General features: G+C 38.9%; 1 long non-coding RNA gene across 1 annotated transcript; it reads right to left on the minus strand.

Annotated features, from left to right (window-relative positions):
* Nucleotides 1-3,870: 3,870 nt before the first annotated feature.
* Nucleotides 3,871-9,129, minus strand: LOC129060681 (uncharacterized). Its single transcript, XR_008527587.2, has 3 exons — nucleotides 8,924-9,129; nucleotides 8,011-8,220; nucleotides 3,871-7,626 (listed from the first exon to the last, which is right to left on the minus strand). It is a non-coding gene; the product is annotated as an uncharacterized LOC129060681 (long non-coding RNA).

A 9,129-nucleotide genomic window follows, 5' to 3' on the forward strand; every position in this document is an offset into this window, starting at 1 on the left:
TTTTTTTCTTTCTTTTGCAGTGTGAGAGGTGCTATTGGAAAGGGCATTTTGTTGTTGTTTTTGTTTCTTTGTTTCAGGTTGCAGTTGGTCATTGCTTGTATATAGGAATACAATCAACTTTCGTCTGTTAACCTGGTATCCTGCAACCTTGCTAAACTCATTGATTACTTCCAAGATATTTGTTAGTGTAGATTCTTTGGGATTTTCTACATAAGCCATCATATTGCATGTGATTGAAGAAAGTTACATTTATTTATTCTAATCTACATACCTTTTATTTATTTTTCTTACCTGATTGCACTACTAGGACCTCAAGTATAATGTTTACTTGGAATCGTAAAGAGGACATTGTTGCCTTTTTCTGGACCTTAGAGGAAAAGCATTCAATCTCTCACCATTAATTATGATGTTAGTAATAGGGTTTTTTTTGTAGATACCATTTATTAGGTTAAAGAAGTTCTCTTCTATTTCTAGTTTGCCAAAAATTTTGACCATGAATTGATGTTAAATTTTATCAGAAGCTTTTTTCTGTATCTACTGAGTTGGTCATATAGTTTTTCTCACTTTAGTCTATTAATATGGTGAATTACATTGATTGACTTTTGAATGTTGATGTAGACTTATATTCCTAATATGAACCCCACTTGGTCATATGTATTGTCCGTTTTATGTATTGATGAATTAAATGCACTAATATTTGGTGAATAATTTTTTTGTCTATGAGTTATACTAGTCTGTAGTTTTCTGTTGTCTGATTTTTGTATTTAGGGTAGTGCTGACCTCATAAAATAAGTCAGGAAGTGGTCTGTCCTTTTCTATTTTGTGGAAGAGAATGTATAGAGAATGTGCTGGTTTTTTCCTTAAATATTTAGTAGAGTTCACAGTAAAAACATCTTGCCATGAGTTTTTTGAGAAAGTTTTTAACTACAAATTTAATTTATTTAATAAATGTAGGGTTATCAGAACTATTCTTATCTATTCCTTCTGTAGTTTGTATCTTTTAAGGAATTGGTTCATTTTATCAAAGCTTTTGAATTTTGAATTTGGGGGCATAGAGTTGTTTGTAACATTGCCTTAGTATCCTTTTTAATATTTGTCAGATCTCTCTCCTTTTATTTCTAATATTGGCAATTTGTATCTTCTCCCTTCTCGTTTAGTCATGCTAATCTTAGGTTTTCAACAGAGAGGGCAGCATTTAGGGAGCCACAAACTTGCCTAGAAAATTATATAGGGACACAGTTGACTCAAGCATTGGTCTAAGAACATCAGCAGGTTTTTGATTGTCAATGAAAAATTGGATTTTGTAGTATCAGGAAGCCCAGCCTGCTGATCCTGCTGGGGACTCATATATCCAGATGGAGGGTGAATTTATGTTCAAGCATAATTCCTTAGCAACCTGAGATACTTTAGTTGCACCAATAGTTGTGTCTTTTTAGACATTAGATTGGAATGATCTCATGATAAGACATTAACTAATGGTCCAAGGTCCTGGAACTTTTTTTTTTTTTTTTTGGGTGGGGGTATTGCTGTTGCCCAGGCTGGAGTACAATGGCATGATCATAGATCACTGCAGCCTTGAACTACTGGGCCTAAGTGATCTTCCCACCTCAGCCTCCCAAGTAGCTGGGATTCTAGGAGTAAGCCACTGCAGGCATTTCAAAAGCTCATTCTTTTTAGATGGCTAAAAGCTGGTTCTTTGGGAATATCAATAAAGTTGATAATATGTAGTATACTAATCAGGAAGAAAAGAGAGAAGGCACAAACTACCAATATCAGGAATAAATATTATAGGAGATATAATGCGGATATTACCACAGTACCTATAGGCATTAAAAAGATAATACCAATTATGAAAAAAAATACATGCCAATAAATTTGACAATGATACAAACCACCATCTCACTCAAGAAGAAATAGCTTACCTGAATTGTCCTATATGTATTAAAGTAATTAGATTTATAGACTAAAAACCCTCTTCCCCCATAACATTAACTAGCCAACAAAACAAACCCCTCCAGGGAAAGATAACTTCACTGATAAATTCCACCAAAATTTAAGGGAGTAATAATACCAATGCTATACACATTTTTCTGAAAAATGGAAGAGGAAGAAACATTTCCCAACTCATCTTGTTAGGTCAGCATTACCTTGATACTAGTATTGGACAAAGGCATTATAAGAAAGAAAACTATATTCCAATATATTTCATGAACATAGACAGAATCTTAACAAAAGTTTAACAAATCAAACCCAAATCATAATACATCATCATACCTGGTTGTCTAGCAATAGATGAATGGATAAACAAAACGTAGTTTCACAGCTTGCCAGGAGTTAAAAAATAAAAGGAAGAAAAGAAAACATGGTAATATATACACAGTGGAATATTATTCAGCCATAAAGAGAATGAAATCCTGTCACTCGTGGCAACACGGATGCAACTGGAGGACGTTATGTTAAGTGAAATAAGCCAGACATGGAAAGTTAAACACCACACGTTCTCACTCATATGTGGAAGCTAAAAAACAGTTGATCTCATAGAAGTGAAAAGTAGGACAGGGGATATTAGAGGCTGGGAAGGGCAGGTGGAAGGAGGGAATAGGAAGAAATTTGTTAAAGAACACAAAATTATAGCTAGATAGAAAGAGTAAATTCCACTGTTGTATTCCACTGTAGGTGACCATAGTTAACAATAATATGTAGTTTTTATCCTTCCCTTCCTCCCTCCCTTCCTTTCTTCCTTCCCTTTTTCTTAGAGATAGGGTCTCACTTTGTCACCCAGGCTGGAATGCATGGTGTGATCATAGCTCACTGCAGCCTCAAACTCCTGGGCTCAAACAATCCTCCCACCTCAGCTTTCCAAATAGTTAGGACTACAGGTACATGCCATCATACCTGGCTAATTAAAAAAATTTTTTTTTTTTTTGTAAAAACAGGGGTCTCACTATGTTGCTCAGGGAAGTCTCAAACTCCTGGTCTCAAGCCATTCTCTTGCATCGGCCTCCCAAAGCGCTAGGATTACAGGCATGGGCCACTGTGCCTGGCCTATTATGTAGTATTAAATGCTAAGAGGAGGATATTGAATGTTCCCAACATTAAGAAATGATAAATGTTTGAGATGATGCATATGCTAATTACCCTAATTGGATCACTACACATTATACGCATTGAAACATCACTACATACCCCATGAATATGTAAGTTATTAAATGTCAATTAAAACTAAAAATAAATAAAAAGTATGTCATCGGTATTTACCTAAGAGAAATATGTCCACACAAAGCTTTGTACACAAATGTTCATAATAACTTTATTTATAGTAATCCAAAATGGAAGCAACCCAAATGTCTACCTGTAAGTCACTAGATAAATGAATAAATAAGTAGTTGATGGCTACATAGTTGATTCCATATAAGGAATACTACTCAGCAGTAACAAATAATAAACTATCTATACACACAGCAACATGATGGATCTCAAAATCATGTTGAGTCAAAGAGGCCAATCAAAACAGAATACATACTGCATGGTTCCATTTATATAAAATTCTAGAAAAGACAAACTAACCTATAGTGATAGAAATTAGATCAATGATTACCTGGGGATGGGGGAAGCAAATAGCAGATTGTGAAAAAGGAAGACAGATGGATTACAGAAGAGCATGAAGAAATTTGCGGAGTGGGTAATGGCTATGTTTATTATTTTGATTATGGTGATGATTTCAGGGGTATACGCATATGTCAAAATTCATGAAATTACACACTTTAAATATCTGTGGTTTACTGTACATCAGTTATAGCTCAATAAAGCTGTTAAAAACTCACCAGAAATGAAAAATGCAGAGAGGGCTGAGGACAGCTTTAAGTGGATGTTGGTCTCTGGCAGTCATTTATCTCTGCCTCCCCTACTTGCCTTGTTCTCATTTTTGGATTTCCTGTGCCTCTATTCTTCCTCATTTTGGCTGTGCATGTTCACTTTTATTTCCTATTGCTGTGTCAACAGTTTGTGGGGTTAGAACTTGGAGAGGGTACTGGGTCTCTTTACTCTTTTCTTAAGCCTCTATTATGTCCCTAGTTTGCCTTTGATCATTTCCAAAACTAAGAACATTTCCAGAGCAACAATTTTTGTTCCCTCTCTGTATCTTGTATATAGTCCCTCACCTAATAGGCTGAGGTCCTTCCACTGTCTCTATATAACAGTTTTAACAATTTAATGGTGACAAGAATTGGTAGTTTGTTTGTTTGCTTGTTTTTAATGCCCTTGAATTTTTAGCTGTAAAACTCCATCCCTGGACTGCGGAAACATGAAGACAGTCTCACCTCTGATCATGGTCCAGGCGCCTATATTCATGGCTTTGGGCCCCACCTCTTAGCCTTCATATACAATTTTGTTTCTTTTTCCAGGAGTCATTTTAACCAATTCCACAGCTTTCAGCTGCTTCATCTTGAGAGCGGAGAGTGCTGTACTCATAGCAGGCAGTTCTCCCAGAGCAATTTACGGCTTCACAGTTCTGCAAATTACAGTCATTTGCAATCTTCTCCATTAGTGCCCTGACCCCATCCAGCTATGTCTGCATGTTTTTGGTTCCTGATGTCTGAAGCTTCTTGTTGCTTTACTATCTGATCTCTCCAAGCTGAAAATGTTCCTTTTCCATTTTCTGGGGGCTTTCTGATATGTAGACATGCTCGCTATTAAGATCATGAGGTCATATTTGTTTGTTTTTTTGTTCTCGAGTTTGCTAATTCTTCCATTTACAAACTTGTAGTTTTCCAGAACTAGTTTTCCTATAGGGAAGAGATTATCAGTGAATTCTGATTCTTCCCAGAGCCTTATTACTTAAACCAGTCCTGTCTACCTCTCTTCTATGGGCTGGGTAATCTTGCTTAAAATCTCTCCCACCATCAGTCCAACGCCTCTGTGAAACCCAGACTTGGTTTCTTGTGTCTCCCCTTGAGTGAGTCGTGCCACTTGTCTACCTGTCTAGGCTGACCTAGTGGTTTCAAGGGAGCCCTGCTCCCCAGCAAGCTTCTACTCAGCGGCCATGAGAAGCAAGTCAGGGATGCTTTTTTGGGGTGGTTCTCAAACTTTAGCGTGCATCGGGATCACTTTGAGGGCTTGTTGAGACACAAATTGCTCCATCCCCAGAGTTGCTGATTTGGGAAGATGGAGCATTTGCAAATTACCAAATCCTCAGGTGATGCCGATGCTGCAGATCAGAGGCCAGCACTGCTGACTGGGAACCCTGTGTTGGTCCACAGTCAGCAATTGTCCAGGGTCTGTCTCCATGTGTTATCCAATGATCCCATTTATTTTTCCTTTGTTGTTGGCTACTGTTTTTAGCTCCACGTTTGTCCTTTGTGTTCATCCTCTTGGGCTTGGTTCTCCTTGGTTTTCTCTTTATTTATTTATTTATTTATTTATTTATTTTTTTCTGAGACAGAGTCTTGCTCTGTCGTCCAGGCTGGAGTGCAGTGGCGTGATCTTGGCTCACTGCAACCTCTGCCTCCCAGGTTGAAAAGATTCTCCTACCTCAGCTTCCCAATTAGCTGGGATTACATGCGTGCACCACCACACCCGGCTAATTTTTGTATTTTTAGTGTAGAGATAGGGTTTCAACATGTTGGCCAGGCTGTCTCGAAGTCCTGATCTCAAGTAATCTGCCTGCCTCAGCTTCCCAAAGTGCTGGGATTACAGGCATGAGCCACCGCACCCGGCCCTCCTTGGTTTTCTCTTATCTCTGAGTCCTTTGACCCTATCTCACTGGCTCTTCATGCTCCATGTCACCCAGGCAGGAGTCCCTTCTCTAGCTCTGGCCTCTTGGGGATCCAAATTCAGTACCAAAACTCTTAACCACCTTGCAGGGGGTGGTGTCCAGACCAACTCTTGCAAAGTCTTAACCCTGAAACCTCCTAGCCATAGTTTCCCAAGCCATTCCCCCTCAATCATTGGCTTGCCTTGCAACTGGCCAATTAATATCGGTGCATTTTGCACTAATAGCTCCAGACTTCCCCCCTCTTGCATCTGCCACCTCAGATTATTGTCAGAGGCACTAAGGAGGATGCTCTGTGAAATAATATTTACTCTTATTTCTCTATCAATGGCTGTCTGAAGGTGCATTTCAATAGTACCCTCTTGGGTAGCGAGGAAACAGGCAAGTGTGTCCCGGTTTCTGCTCCTAACAAATTTCCCTTCTCTCTTCTGTTAAAGCCCTTAAGTGCCTGATCACCCATTTTAACCACCAAATATTAACTAAAATAGCCTCCTCATTCCTATCTTCATTTATTAGAGCAGTTAAATCTGTATTCGTCCTTTTAAGTACATTGCTTTCATGTAGTCTCGTCTGCTTTCTAAGATTTCAACCATCCTAAGTAGTGCCTTTTTTTCCCTCTTTCTCCCTTAAGCCCTTGTAATTTTCCTATTTGCCATTTCCAAGCTAAGACCTGTCTCCAGGGCAACGGTCCTCTGCTCCCTAGTGAGTCCTCAGCCCCTGCCCCCTCGGCAAAGACCCTTCGACTTTTTATGTGCAAATTGGATTTTCAGAACCTAATGCTCCAGGTGTAGGCTGATTGTCTTTTTTTTTCCTTTTTCTTTTTTTTTTCTTTGCCTTTGGCATTGTAATTATTAAATTTTTTCAACCACTTCAGTGGAAGAAGCTATATTGCCAATTTAATTCTCCCACTTCACTCCACCTGCCTTATTTTCTGTCCTTTAAAAACCACTATGATAATCAAGACTTATTGATTAAAATTTCCAGAGGGCCCCAAACAGGAGAGACAGACACGGGAGTGTCTTTGGACCTCTTGTGGTCAGGCTGCAGGTTTTGTGCTGATGGCCAGAAGCTGTTCTTTCAGCCCATCTTTGAATAAAGTCATCCTGGAGTCATTTTCATGTCATCCTAGAATGCATGAGAGGAGCACCCAGCCTGTTCTTCAGTGGTTCCTGGTCCCTCGGATGATGTAGTCTGTGAGGAAGTTTTTTTCTGGCCCGTAATGAAAGGGAAAAAAATAAGGCCAGGTGCCAGTGAATGAACTTTTTCTGGGGAAGCGTTGTCATTTCTATTTTGCCCTTCTCGCTTTTGTGGTATTAAAATGTCTTTTTATTTTTATGGCCCTTTCTTTAGCTCTTGTGTTTTATTATACCTGTGAACTCGAAACCTGTGGGTTTTATCTCTCTCTTCCACCAATTCTGAAGCTAAAAGCTGGCTGACTAGAGCTGGTTTTAAGATGAACTTCCCCTGACCCCAGAGATGAATCTGCCTCTCCAAGAACACTAGATTCCTACTCTTACCAAGAGATGCTAGTGCAGACCTCAAGCCAGGGCAGGATCCCATACTTTGCACATGAGATGTTTCCCAGGAACGCAGCTGCTCTTAAGGTTTGTGTGAGCAGCCTCCAAACCTCAGTCCCTCATGCATAGGCTTACATCGGTTCTGCCAACCCCACCAGGTGTTAGCCTTGTCCTCAGAATCCCAAACCTTTCCATTCTGAATACTTGCCTGGTTTCCTCTTCTGGCAAAGTGTCTGGACACTGCAAAAATCTCAAGAAAATCCCTGATCCCAGCCCTTATTTTTTAAGGAGGGATTTGTCAAATTTTTTCCAACGAAGTATTCCTAACAGTGGCGAAGACTGAAAACATACAAAGGAGAAAAATGAAAGCAGTCTGAAGGGATCATTGCAAGCAAGAAATGTGTATTTTGTGTTAAAAGTGCATTCAGTGTTTGCATTCTACTTTATAATAGATTCCTTTTGTATTGATATTAAAATGTTTAAAATTATTTACCATCAGGCAAAATGAGTCTGCCACTTCAGAAATGCAATGTCTCCATCCAGGAGCTCAAGTACTCATGGTGCACAAAGTGACCCCACAAGAGTTTCAGCCAACCCCATGCCCTAGAATGGTTCCGTCCTGCAGCTTGACTTGGCTCAGAAATCCTTTACTCATCTTTAGCCAACTTCCTATGCCATTTCTTTTTAAGGGACTTTACCAATCCCCTCCAAGCCCAATCTTACCTCCACCTCATTCTACAGGTTACGTTCTGTTTTGGCAAGGAAGGAGTGGCATCTTTGTAGCTCTTCTTAGCTCTTGGGTAGCATCTTCTTAGCTCTTCTCCAGTCCATCTCAGAGGACACTGATATGTGGACCAAGGAATGCATCTCTCTTCCTTTATGTTATGCTCTGTTAAAAGAGCACCAAAGCATGTTGCCTTGGGCTCAGTTATTCTAAAGATTTAAAAAAACATATTTTTGTCCTGATTCCCAAAGTAGTGCATCATAATAGTCATCAGCTGTGTTTGCTTGTCAGTGCCTTTATTCTATCAGGCCCTCTTTTTTTTTCTCCTTTTTCTTTTCTCTTTTTAGGAACCACTATTCAGTGTGAAGCTGATACCACCCTGTTGCTACTCAGCTCCAAGCATGGTTCCTGTGACCCAGGCCTAGTCATTAGAGTTCCAGTGTTCAGGGAAGGGTATATGTCCAAGCAAGTCCATTTAGAGTCAGTCCAGAATTATCTGGACATGGTGGTCTGAGCCTATAGTCCCACCTACTCATTTGCATTTTCACATAAACTTTAGACTCAGCTTGTTATTTTCTACAAAAAAAGCCTGCCCAGATTTTCATTGTGATTATGTTGAATCTACAGATCAATTTTGAAAGAATGGATATTTTAACAGTATTGAGCTTTCCAATCCATGAACATGGTGTAACTCTTCACTTATTTAGATCTTCTTTGATTTTTCTCAGTAATGTTCTCAGTGTACAGATTTTGTAACATTTTATTTAATTTTTCTATAAGTATTGCATATTTTTTGATGTTATTGTAAGTGGTATTGTTTAAAATACAATTTCTAATTATTCATTGTTAGTAAATAGAGATACAATTGATTTTGTATATTAACCTTGTGTTCTACAATCTTGCCAAACTTACTTATTGGTTCTGGTGGCTTTTTTGTAAGTTCCTTAGGATTTTCAACATATGCAATCTTGTCGTATGTAAGCAGGAGGAGTTTTACTTCTTCCTTTCCAGTGTGTATGCCTTTTATTTCTTTGTCTTGCACTATTCCATTGGCTAAGGCCTCCAGTACAATGCTGAATAGAATTGTGAAGATTCTATTCAGATTCAATTCTTGCCAT

The sequence above is a fragment of the Pongo abelii genome, chromosome 6, assembly GCF_028885655.2.
Source record: "Pongo abelii isolate AG06213 chromosome 6, NHGRI_mPonAbe1-v2.0_pri, whole genome shotgun sequence".
NCBI classification, from domain to species: Eukaryota; Metazoa; Chordata; class Mammalia; order Primates; family Hominidae; genus Pongo; species Pongo abelii.